Below are 11,426 nucleotides of genomic sequence, written 5' to 3'. Positions count from 1 at the left end.
GTTCGGTGTGATCGATGGGAACACTTTAAAACAAAGATTTTTCTACATGTCTGAATAATAGCCCATTTCCTTCAAAATTTCTTTAAAGATACCTCACAATTTGCCATTTTTCGAAAGTTTTCTCCGGAGCTGCTGGACCTGTTTTTTGTACAATCTGCTCGTCAAAGGTTCCCGGCAGCACGGGTGATCTCGAGTACGGGTGATCTCGAGCACTAGTGAGCACGAATTCCCACATGAGTCTCTATGTAGGAATTCACTCAAGCAACTTTACAGACAAGCTAGGCCTTGCTTTGAGAGCAAGCAATAAATTCTGCCGCTGCGACACAGCATCGAGCCTCAAACGGCTTCCGGCATTCTGCATCGAAGACTCTGCAACCAGGAAGAAAAAGACACGTCTAGAGTGAGCAGTTTTAAATAGTTTAATGCCCCGAAGTACACAACGTACGTCTATATGTATAGAGAGCTCCTAAATAGTGAGTCATAAATAGCCAGAGGCAGCGCGAGACCTAGAGTTCTTCAACACCATCACAGTTATTAGGGAGTGAACAGAATGCACAAAAAGTAATAACAAGTCACTAAACTGTTCCTGGAAGCACGACTAATATGGAAGCTTAGTTATGTACACATAAAATCATCAAATATAAGAACACTGGTAAAAGTCGTAGTGCGAGCGACGCTTTGGCTTCGAGCTTCCCTCTGGTTCTCTACAAAGGGTCCGGGTCCGCACATTCGTCGAAAAACTCGACAGCCAATGCTCTCTGGTCCTTCGAAGGTCCTGCGTCAGAAGCAAAAAGAAAACAAAAAACACCCATAAGCAACACTCATTCACGCCAGCTATTCTTGTTGTGGAAAGCTTATTTTGCTATGAGACTATAAAACTACCGGCGTAAAACGAAATTATTACTGGCGTCCCAGAGCGCAATAGTGAAACGTTCAGTAAGACGCAGAATTGTGGAAATAGAGACTCTCCATAGTGCACGGATATCTATACATTCGCCGCATGCTTTCTGCTAGGTTTTTGTTAAATTTTCGCATGGCGAGCATGACGTCATACAGAGTCCCCAAGTGTTGCACTTTTGATCTCCGTAAAGGGCGTGCGTTTCATAAGAGTCGTGTGGACATTACACGTACACGGGCGACGGAAAGAAACAAGAGCAGAGCAGAGGCGCTCCTCTGTTCGCATTTATTTTCATCACGCGTTTAGTTAACTGGCAGCAAAAAGACGTTAGAGTCGTCCGTGAGGCTTTCTAGGACGACTCTAAGGTCCTTTTTTGTTTTTACTACCGAGGCAAAAGCGCGACAAAAAAATTGCGAGGACACTTTGGCAACTTTATGAAGTGTTGAGAGGCGAAAGCCGAGGACACTATGGCGTGACGACTTCTGTCACACCGTTCCGTGGCTATATTGATACCCAAATTATACATCTTTCGGGGATCTTAAGCGTTAATGACGCTTATTTACACAATTTTCTATCTAATTTGACACAAATACGACGTTTTTCGTACCATTCTATGACAATTTTCACTATGCCGGGACGGCTTCCGGTGGATGTGACGTCACACCGTTCCCGTGGCTATACCGACGTCCGCGCTATTTCGACGTAATTTCGATATTTTTGACTAGAATTAGTTAACTAATTAATCTACAGTCATCAAACTTAGCTTCTAGGTTCATTTTTTCCTCCTCTATCTGAAGCAAGCGTCGGTTTTCTCCTATCTTTTTTAGTTCCCCGAGTCAAACGCGTGTGACACGCTTTGTTAACGGACGACCGTATGAGCCATTAAAGGCTTTCGCCTTAAAAGAAATTCGAGAAGTGAAGCGCGTAGGCGCCGCGTTGTTAGCGCTTTTTCCGTCGCGATGGTACTTATGATAACTGTGTGGCGGACCGCTGCTCGAAATGGGAAATGGAAAGAGGAAAAAAGTTTATGAAACTTTGTCTCAGGGCGAGGCTGCGGAGAAGGCTCTTTCAAGGCGGGGGTGTAATACCAGCTTTTGATTGCTGTAGGCTCGATGAGTGGCTAATGATACGTCCAGAGGGCGCTTCACTTCGTGCTAAACGGCTGCCGTCTGTCTGGACCTAAGCACAACCTACCAACGTAGCGCCAGGCCACAACACAGCACTCGTATGTGCCCACTGTGAACTGTGCTTGCGGCCGAACACTGCTGTTAGTGAAAGCGTTCGCAAGCCGTTTTATAAAAGCACATTTCTGTATTCGGCGAAGAGGCCATTAAGGTAAAACTTCGATGGCCTGAACGCGAAGTATAAATAGCTTCTGGCAGCACTCTCATAAAGAAAAGTGCTTTCCCAGAAAGCAGGGCTGGGCAAGATACTTCAAAATAGTATCTTCGATACGATACTCGATACCTTTGAAAATTGTATCTCTGATACAGATACAAGATACAGTACCGAAATCAATTTTCGATACAGATACTCGATACTGTATCTTCGATACTTCGATACATCACTAAATTATCAAATATAATACAGGTTATGTTACGACTAACGAAGTTTACATAACTGAAATCACTGTCTAATAAGTCGGGTAATATAATTGGAGAACTTTGGAAATGTACGCGTGGTTTCTGTAACCTTTAGTGTATTTCTATGGAGCACTTTTCCTGAAAGGACTTATAAATGAATCCGACCGCATGGATCTGTTGAAGCTCCGCTGTCTGCGCAGTTGGCCTTGTTAGAACTTTAATTTGCACTAAAGCCATATACCAGGTGTCCCAGCTAAATGTAACCAAGCTTTTCAAAAACACGGGGTGTCCTAGCCGTCTGAAACCTAATGAGGGTTGTTAGAGTCGCGTGACCTAGTCTGCAGTATTTTTTCCATTCTTCAAGGTTGACTATTTAGTTAAGCTTAATTAACTAACTTTTTATTTATTGACTTCAGGAACAAAGTGTCAATGGAAAAGTTGTAGATCGCTTCGAGAAACAGCTTACTGAGACATTTGCAGCAAAGTAATATTTACGTAAAGTAGTTTTTTTACCGGCCTTTAACCATACCCCGCCCAATAAGAAAAGGCTTCCACATGACAACTGTGCCACTTCAACGTGCCAAGACGCGCCTTAAAGAATAAAATCCGTTTTTTCTGAAGTCCTCTCCTCGATGAGACTTTGGGTGCACATTGGGGAAGAGAAGTGAGCGAGCAGCAGGTCACGTGATAACTTTCTTTTAAGGCCAATAAATGAAGCTACGTAAATCGTAACTTGACGGAAACAGCACTACTAGCGGTTTTTCGAGGTGATCTAAAACTTTTGCATTGACACTTTCTTCCTAAAGTTAATAATTAAAAAGGTAGCTAATTAAACTGAACTAATTAATTAACTTTTAAGCGCGAAAAAAATACTCAAGACTAGGCCACGTGACTGTGAACAACCCTGAGTTGGTTTCACTACATGAATAGGACACTTCGCCTTTTTTAAAAGTTTGGTTACATTTAGCTGGGACACCGGGTATATGTTGAAGTGATCGCTTCCGTAAGCAGCCTAGCGAAAAATCATTTAGCCCAAAGTTCCTCATACGAACCAATCTGTGAGCACTTGGCTATATGAATAAACCTGAAACGTTTTCTGTTTTCGGTTCGATACTATAGAGTACTTACCCGATGGCCTGTGCCTTTGATCAAACTAAATGATGCAAGCTCCGTGCGCTTGCGAACCGAACAGTTAGTTTGCCCGTACTGCGATAACAAACTTCTGAAGCTGAAACTATTCTTGAAAAGCTGGAATTAAAACAATAACAAGTAAAATGGCTGAACGTTTTTATTAGGCTAAAGGTATTCGTTACGTTTACTTGAAGGTCTTAAGTAACAACATTTGCTCGAACCGCCGGTCCGAAAGAGCCCCGCGATGTGGGCGCGCTGTAAGGGAGGCAAATGAAAAAAGCCTCTCTACAGGAGCAGACGAGCACGTCGCAGTATTATACTTGACGAAGGCGCCTCTTATCAGTGGATAAGAATGAAGCATAGCCACATCAACTCGAGGATCTTGTAAATAATTGAGAAACTGAAGCTTCACTAACGCCTTCTGAGAGCTACGGCTGGTTATACCGCTTGTCTCTTGAAATGAAAAGAATGCGTCAGCTGACGCATTTGATGCTGCTGGCGCCGATGATCCCACTGCCTCGCGTGCGAAAGAATGCGCGGCTTGTGTTGTGCTGACATAGTCGACAACAGCTTCGTCTGTAAGCTTCTGAGCATGACGGCGGAAGTCTTCCATTTCTGCTGGCAACCACCGCAACTTGAAATAGGGGTGTAGAACAGCAGCAACTATTGCCTCTTCTGCACTCGGTTTCATCTTCAAAAGATGGTCAAACCTGCGGGTGAATCCATTCCTAACTTCGAGAAACGCTGATCCAGAAGTGGTAGCTTGGGAGTTAGCTAAAAAGCAGCGAAGGTGCTGCCGCCCGTCTTGTACTACCGCCTGAGCAAGCGCTTTTACAGTTTTTTTTTTTGTATCGAGTATCGTAAAATACACGATACACCAAAAATGTATTTTCGATACCGATACTCCGATACTCTAGTTTTCAGCACGCGATACCTAATACCGATACACAAAATGTATCGAAAGATAGTATCGAAGAAACATGTATCTTCGATACTGCCCATGACTGCCAGAAAGCCACCGAACGACACATCGGTTCTCACTTGAAACAAAGGCTTTTACTGAAGCTTTACTCATACGCTTTGACGTTGGCTCGAAAAATAATTTCCTCCTCCTACTATATTGACCTCTGACGGACAACAATACAGCCGAAAAATTATAATGGACTTGTAGTTTGAGACAAGCTGTTTGTTGAGTCACATTGGCTCTGTTGATAGCGTTTTCTTACATGATCAATGACGGAGTGAGCGAACACACGCAATTTTTGACTGAAAGTAAAGGAATGCAATATGCGCCGCAGTTGGCATGAACTCTTTTCTCTAGACGCACATATCTCAATGCATGCGCGGCACCGTTATTAAAACAATTAATTCCTTGGTAAGCTTAACTATAATCGTCAGTGAATACAGTCTGAATTCAAAGTACGTAATTGTGCCGCTCGAGGTGCCATTAGAAAATTCATTACACACGCACACGATCAGGTTATAGCGGCAGTATAGCAAACACGATTTTTTTTCTTCCCACGTACGCCGGCGTCGCTTGCGGCAGTCCAGCGAGCGTTCATCGTTTCCGTGACAAAGTCGCTTTGTGGGGTTCGTCCTCTAATCGCTGAATGTCACAGGGAAGCCGCAATGGAGGGCTCCACACACTGCGCATTTTTGCACTTCGCCTCCGTCAAAATGCACCTGGAAAAACCGTTATTTGGGTCCCACAACTTGGGTTCAGCAGACAAATGTCATGGCTAATTGCGACCGCAGAGGATGCGTGACATAACAGAGGACTGGCGGAGCAACCACGTCGAATGGAATCTCGGTAAATGGAACTAACTTGATTTGAAATTGTCGCTTATTCGAACTTACGTTTCGCTGCATCAGGCATATTTCAGCGCGAGGAACCGTTCACTAATTCGAACAACTACTTCGAACAGGCTACGTAGTAACATTCAAAGAAAAAAATAAAGAAAGAAACACTGAGGCGCAACTCGGCGGATTTTGCCCAAAGAGCGGGCTGTTTTAAGACGCCGGGCGTCGAATGCGCGCCGTCGGGCGATAATCGCCAACTCTCCGCTGCAAAAACGCTCCACGTGTCTATTTTTATTTTCATTCAATACTGCCAGCCGCCGTTTGGTGGCCAAGGCAGGAGTGGGGATACAACTGCACAGTGCTTTGTCAACAGCAAACAACGAAAAAAAAAGAAGGCCTGCAGGTAGGCAACAAAATTTCTGCCGAACAACACAAATAATAGACGAGTAACAAACACTTCCTTTAAAATACGAAACAACACGCGACAAGGGCAACACTCCAGAATCGAACCAAATACCATAACTTGACCGGCTGGGGTTGATTGCAGATAAAAATGTTTCGGCTGACGATAAGGTGACCAGTTCACGAGGTAATGCATTCCAATCAGCTATCGTTCTTGGAAGGAACGACAGCTTGTATGGAGTGGTTCTGCATTTGGGAACTACAATTGATTTATCGTGTTTGTGCCGAGTTTGTCGTGTTCTGTTATACTGCATATAAGTGTGAAAGTCTATTCTGGAGTGATTATTGACAATGTCGAATAACATTTTCAAGCGATGCATTTTGCTACGAGATTCCAAGGTGGGCAAACCGGAACGGCTAAGAAGATTAGATATCGATGCTTGTCTTCCGTGTCTAGGCCTTTAACCTGTCCAGACTCCACAGCGGTTAGTGCGGTTTTTTCTACTACCGCCAGGATGCCGCCACGCAAACTTGGACATCGGTAGAGAATCACAAGCGCGTGATAAGGTGGGCAGTAAAATGGGGAACAAACGAGACACCGGACAATGAATGCGCATCTGAATGGCGTCTTGTAAAACAGCATCTCCTTGACATATATACCGGGGTGGCATCCACTCGCTCCCTGTGTGGTAAGGTGCAACTGCATAGAGACCCCTTGCACGAAAGCTGTAATCAAGAAGGTACACACGGTTAGGTGATTATTTCATTGCGATGTTAATCCCTTCACTCGGTGCGCGTCGACAGCGTTTCTTTTTTCTCTCTTTCACAGTGACAGCGGTGCAGTAGACTTTGTCCGGAGAAGGAGGCAAAGCTGTCGGCGTCGTTGTGTAGCGAAGCCGAAAACGAACGCCATGCAGGCGGGTCTCGGCCACATCAAGCGCATGGGCCAACGGCAGTCGCGTGCGACGGCGGGCCTGGTAGGAGACGTACTCACGGTGGAGGGGGCCGCGGTGTGACATACAGCTATCAATTTTCTCAGCCTCACGGGAAGAGAAAATGGATGTTTGCACTTTGCTTTTCGGTTTTGTCTTTCTTATTGTTTTCGCCTTGAGCTTTTTTTCCGCTTTTGGTATACTTTTTATTTGTTGTGTGTGATTATCCTTCCAGTTCTTTTCTGCTATCCTTCACTTTCACTGAACAAAGCATTATGCGCTGTCCTTGTACACATATTCCTGTGCCTCATCCTACACAGTATGGAAACACACATAACTTTCTTTTTTTACAAAATTTATTTCCACTTTTAAAAACTAGTTCTTCCAGTCCGTTTCACTTTATTATTCCTCATCTCTGGGTTTTTTGCCTCCTTCTTGGCTTTTGCTTTAATTTTCCTCTGTTTCTGCTTTTCAGACCAGGTGATGATGATGATGATGTCCTCAGGCTTAATGGCACATAGCCACGGCGGGGCATTAGCTGACTACTGCAAGGGAAATATGACCAGGTCCTATTGGTAGCGCCTTATAGACTCTTCGTTCTTCTCTCCTTCTGCTGTCAGCCGTTCACTCCGGCTCCTTCCGGCATTCTTTTTCTTTCTTTTTGCCAACTTCAAGCGCTAAGTTCAGAAGTTATCCCCTGGTTATGTTTTCCTCAATTACCACCTTTCTAACTTTCCTTCCTGAGTGCGTAGCTGCTTTCAATTCTGATTGCCTTTAAGCCTGGAAACGCGGTGCTCGAACAGGCTTCTTCTGAGCTGTACTTAGTTCTCTTGAGTTTTCTGAGCTGACTACTGCAAGGGAAATATGACTATTGCGCTAGCAAAAAAAGAAAGAGAACCATGGACCAACTAGGTGTCTAATACTACTGCGCATAAATCCCGCTGTTCAGCGCAACTCTCCATACAAACGTCAGTCAGATCTTCGATAGCGCTTAGCTGCGGACGGCCCCAGTCATGCCGGGTAAATTAAGAGTGATCGCCTTGCAGTACGTCATCCACAGTGTTCAATGATGTTCATTTTCATTGAGTTATCTACGCAGAGCATCTCGGTACCTTTCTGGACATCGCCTAAATACTTCTGCCTGTGATCGCGATGGTCGATGGCACCAATTTCATACAACTCAAGAAAGCTTGTGTGGTTGGTAAGGAAAAAATGGCTGAGGATAAATAAGCCCTTCATTCCATAAGAAAACAAAAACATTCACACAATTTGGATCATGGATATTTAAGTGACATTCTATGTTCACTTGTACATTATACAATGATCTGAAGAAAAATCGTCTTTTATGGAAAAAAAAGGACGGCAAATTTAACCAGACTGACGACATTAATGGCGGTGCTCCATCAGGCAGGTTGTCTTTCAGGTACGGCGCTTCAGAATGCCGAGAAACGGCCTAAGCGACGTTAAAGCGCGCAACGGACGTTAAAAGAATTATCAGTTAACGAAGAATGAAGTCTGTGGTGACATACCACTGCTCTGCTGCATGCGGTTGAACCAGTCTCGAGAAATTGTTCCGCCATGTGTTCAGGCAATCTAAGGAAGATAATGGGTCAAGTTGAAACATACTGTGTCGACCCTGGCGCAGTATAAGTGCCGAAGCATTAGATATCGACCAAACGCGACTACATTCTGCCTGCACTCGGTCCTGTAGTTGTCGAAGTCGATGTCGTATATCAGGACGCACACCTGCGTTCTGTTCCCAAGATTGGACATCTTGTTTTTGAGAGAAATGAGGTCGTCCAACACAAAAGTGACGTTCAGGTTAGGACCGGACGTTTTCCTCAGCGTGCAGCCCGTACGGTTATCCACCACATCGTTGAAGCTCAGCTGTGAGTCGCACGCCTCGAACAATGCCATGTACCCTTCAGTGGTGGAGACGGGCTGCGGCGGCGCGGGATGTTCGAGTCGGTATCCTTGCCGAGCGTTCAGGGCTAAGGACATGCTTATGCATAGTCCTTCGTATTTCTGGGGCTCCGGCGCATTTGGGACAGGAATTGGCGGTCGAAAGAACGGTTTGATGCGCTCAACATTGGACTGGAAGAGTTTAGCAGAGTTTGCGCAGTAATCGTCCAAATCCTTTGGGGGCGACGCCTGGTGCGTTTTGAAGAACGTCATGTTCAGGCGGGTTCGAAGCAAACGAAAAAACTGCATTTCTTGTAGTTGTTGGGGATCCACTATTGCGGCAATCTTGAACGGGGGGCTGTCCTCATTGAGCGACATCAGAAGCCTCAGGCTGTCAATGAATTCGCCCAGCCGCGGCACGCTTCCACCGAAGGTGCTCTCGCAGACGAGCTCGTTCTCCACCCAGTGCAGGACAATGCCGGAAAGGTTGTAGCGGCGGTATGCTTGGTACACCTCCTGCACCAGCCGGTGTCGTACAGTATCGTCTTTTCCGGCCGCGTGAAAGTCACCGCTGTCTTCGGGGTAGCCGCCCAGAGCGAGGGATACGTTGACTCTGGCGCTTTGGTTGCGCGCTACCTCCTGCATGGTGGCCAGCCCATAACGTTCGTCGAATTCCTTTGCTCTGCTGGTAAGGATCCCACCGGATATCCTCCAGGACCAGTACACTATGTTTGGACACAGGGCAAACGGCAGATGCGGCGGCAGAAAGTAGTAACGTTTAGGGCGTCTAAAACGTGTCACATTGTAGATGCAGTAGACGGGCTGATTACGGCCGCCTTCGGGATCCGCTTCTGGGTAAATCAAGCGTTCGCCGAACACATCTGTCAGGTTAACAGCACCTGGAACATCGGGACTTTCTTTCTGACAGCCGGTGCCAGTGGACCTGGGTGCCTCCGTGGTCGGAGGCGCCGACGTTGTCGCGGTGGCGGTCGTCGTCAACGTGGGCGGCGAATTTTTCGGATACGTTGCGGTCTGCGATGGTACGAAGACGTGCTCAGTGTTCTCAATGAAACTCGCCCTGATGAACGGAAGCAGGAAGAATCCGACGGGAACGGCCAGTGTGGCGATGCTCACGAAGCAGAAAGCCCACAGTGTGACGAAGTAGCCGGAGGTATGCCGTCGGACGTTCACCACGTTATCCGTGTACGAGGTCGAAACGTTGTCACCACCTCGGTGTCTTCTAGAGCCGGGCCTGCGGCCGCCGCGGGGCATCTCGCCATCGTCAACGTTACCGTCATTACGCTGTGGCGACCATGGTGCTGCCGATTGCATGGCGGGTCCAGGCGCGGTGGCTCGATGGTTTCTTGGGTTCCCAGAGCCTCCTCCTCCGCCGCCATACGTTTAAAGCGACCGCCTCGTTGTTCCTTTCTCCTTCCGCAGCGTCCTGTTTCAAAAGGCTGGCCAACCTCCTCGTCGCAATAGTGAGGAACCGGTGGCACGTAAGGGGAAGCAGAGAGCTGCCTGCCGCAGTAACTGCCCGTAACGAGGCTGTTCAGGATTCTCCGAGAGCGGTTCCTTGACGGAAGACGAAGAAAGACGCGTCACGTGGCAGCACGGGCTTTACAGTTTCCATGATGATCACCTCCATTGTAAAGAAGACGATGGTTTAGAACGGCAGACGGTAAGGATGGTTTGCAAGAAGCGTGAAGAACGGGTGGCAGAAAATAATAATCATTGAGGAATAATCAAAACCATGCAGTGCGGTAAAACATTGAACGAGGTACTCAAGTTGGAAATTTAGACTGAATTTTGGCTGGCTAGCGATCATAATGGCGGTGAAGTTGAATCAGCCGAAAGTTGAATCAGGCGATGCGAAATCAATGCTTGAAATGCTATTTCCAGGGTTTCCATATTACAAAACACTTCGAGATTACAAAACACGAACAAAGATGGAGAAATAAGAGCACCAATTTTACAGCAAAACCGGCAAAGCATTAAACCCACGAAATAAAGCAGGGACAATAGAATAAAAACGAGATACTTGAGCCTCTTCTAAAGCTTTGGCCCGACCCACTCTGCCATCCCTCTGATAATTTTCACGCAGGCATCTCCGTCACATGTCAGCTCCTTGTCCCTACACCCCTCTCCCACAACTAGGGCGTCGTGCTACTCACTGTGACAGTTGCAGCCGCCATAGACCCGCCAACTTCCTAATCTCCTCCGACGAAGTGACTATCAGCTGCCCCTTGCAACGTTTGTCTTCTCGTGTAATCCGCTCCGTTACGCTCAGGAACCTTTTCTTGTCACTTTACATGTCCTGCATGTCAGCAGAGCGGCATGTAATGTCCCCGTGTGTAGCTGGGAGCGACAAAAAGGTAGGTGGGCGGCTAAGATAAGGCCACAGCTGGCACCAGACAAGGTTAATGGAGGGACATGGGTGGAGCCTTTGTCCTGCAATATGTGGACGCAGTTAGGCTGATGCAATACTTTAGTTCGAGCTAGTGGTTGTAACGATACATAACTGCACAAAATGCGAACTGGCGCGAAGGCGCAGTTCGAACCCACAGAGGCCATGCCTGTCGCTGTGTGTGCGTCGTCGTGTTTTCGCGCCAGCTTGTCCTTAGGCTGATGATGATGACATTCAGTGCCCCTGTCCGTTTGTTACACCTTATCCCAGCTAAGATAGTATTTTTTTGTCTTTTACTCCCCATTCCCTTTAGCGCTAGAAAATTGCGTCATAGAGTCCGTAATAACCTTCCAGTCAAGACTAACGCAAAC

General features: G+C 46.6%; 1 protein-coding gene across 1 annotated transcript in view; it reads right to left on the bottom strand.

Moving 5' to 3' along the window:
- Positions 1-401: 401 nt before the first annotated feature.
- LOC149362302 (uncharacterized) overlaps positions 402-11,426 on the bottom strand; it is a 61,463-nt gene continuing 50,438 nt past the window's right edge. The window contains exon 2 of the mRNA XM_089572983.1: positions 402-775. The gene's annotated coding sequence lies outside the window, so the exon portion shown is untranslated. The remainder of the gene's footprint in view (positions 776-11,426) is intronic.

The sequence above is a fragment of the Amblyomma mixtum genome, chromosome 2 (genome assembly GCF_055824585.1).
Source record: "Amblyomma mixtum isolate Tamu chromosome 2, ASM5582458v1, whole genome shotgun sequence".
Lineage (NCBI taxonomy): Eukaryota > Metazoa > Arthropoda > Arachnida > Ixodida > Ixodidae > Amblyomma > Amblyomma mixtum.
Note: the sequence above shows the minus strand (reverse complement) of the source record. Positions and strands in the feature narration are given on the sequence as shown.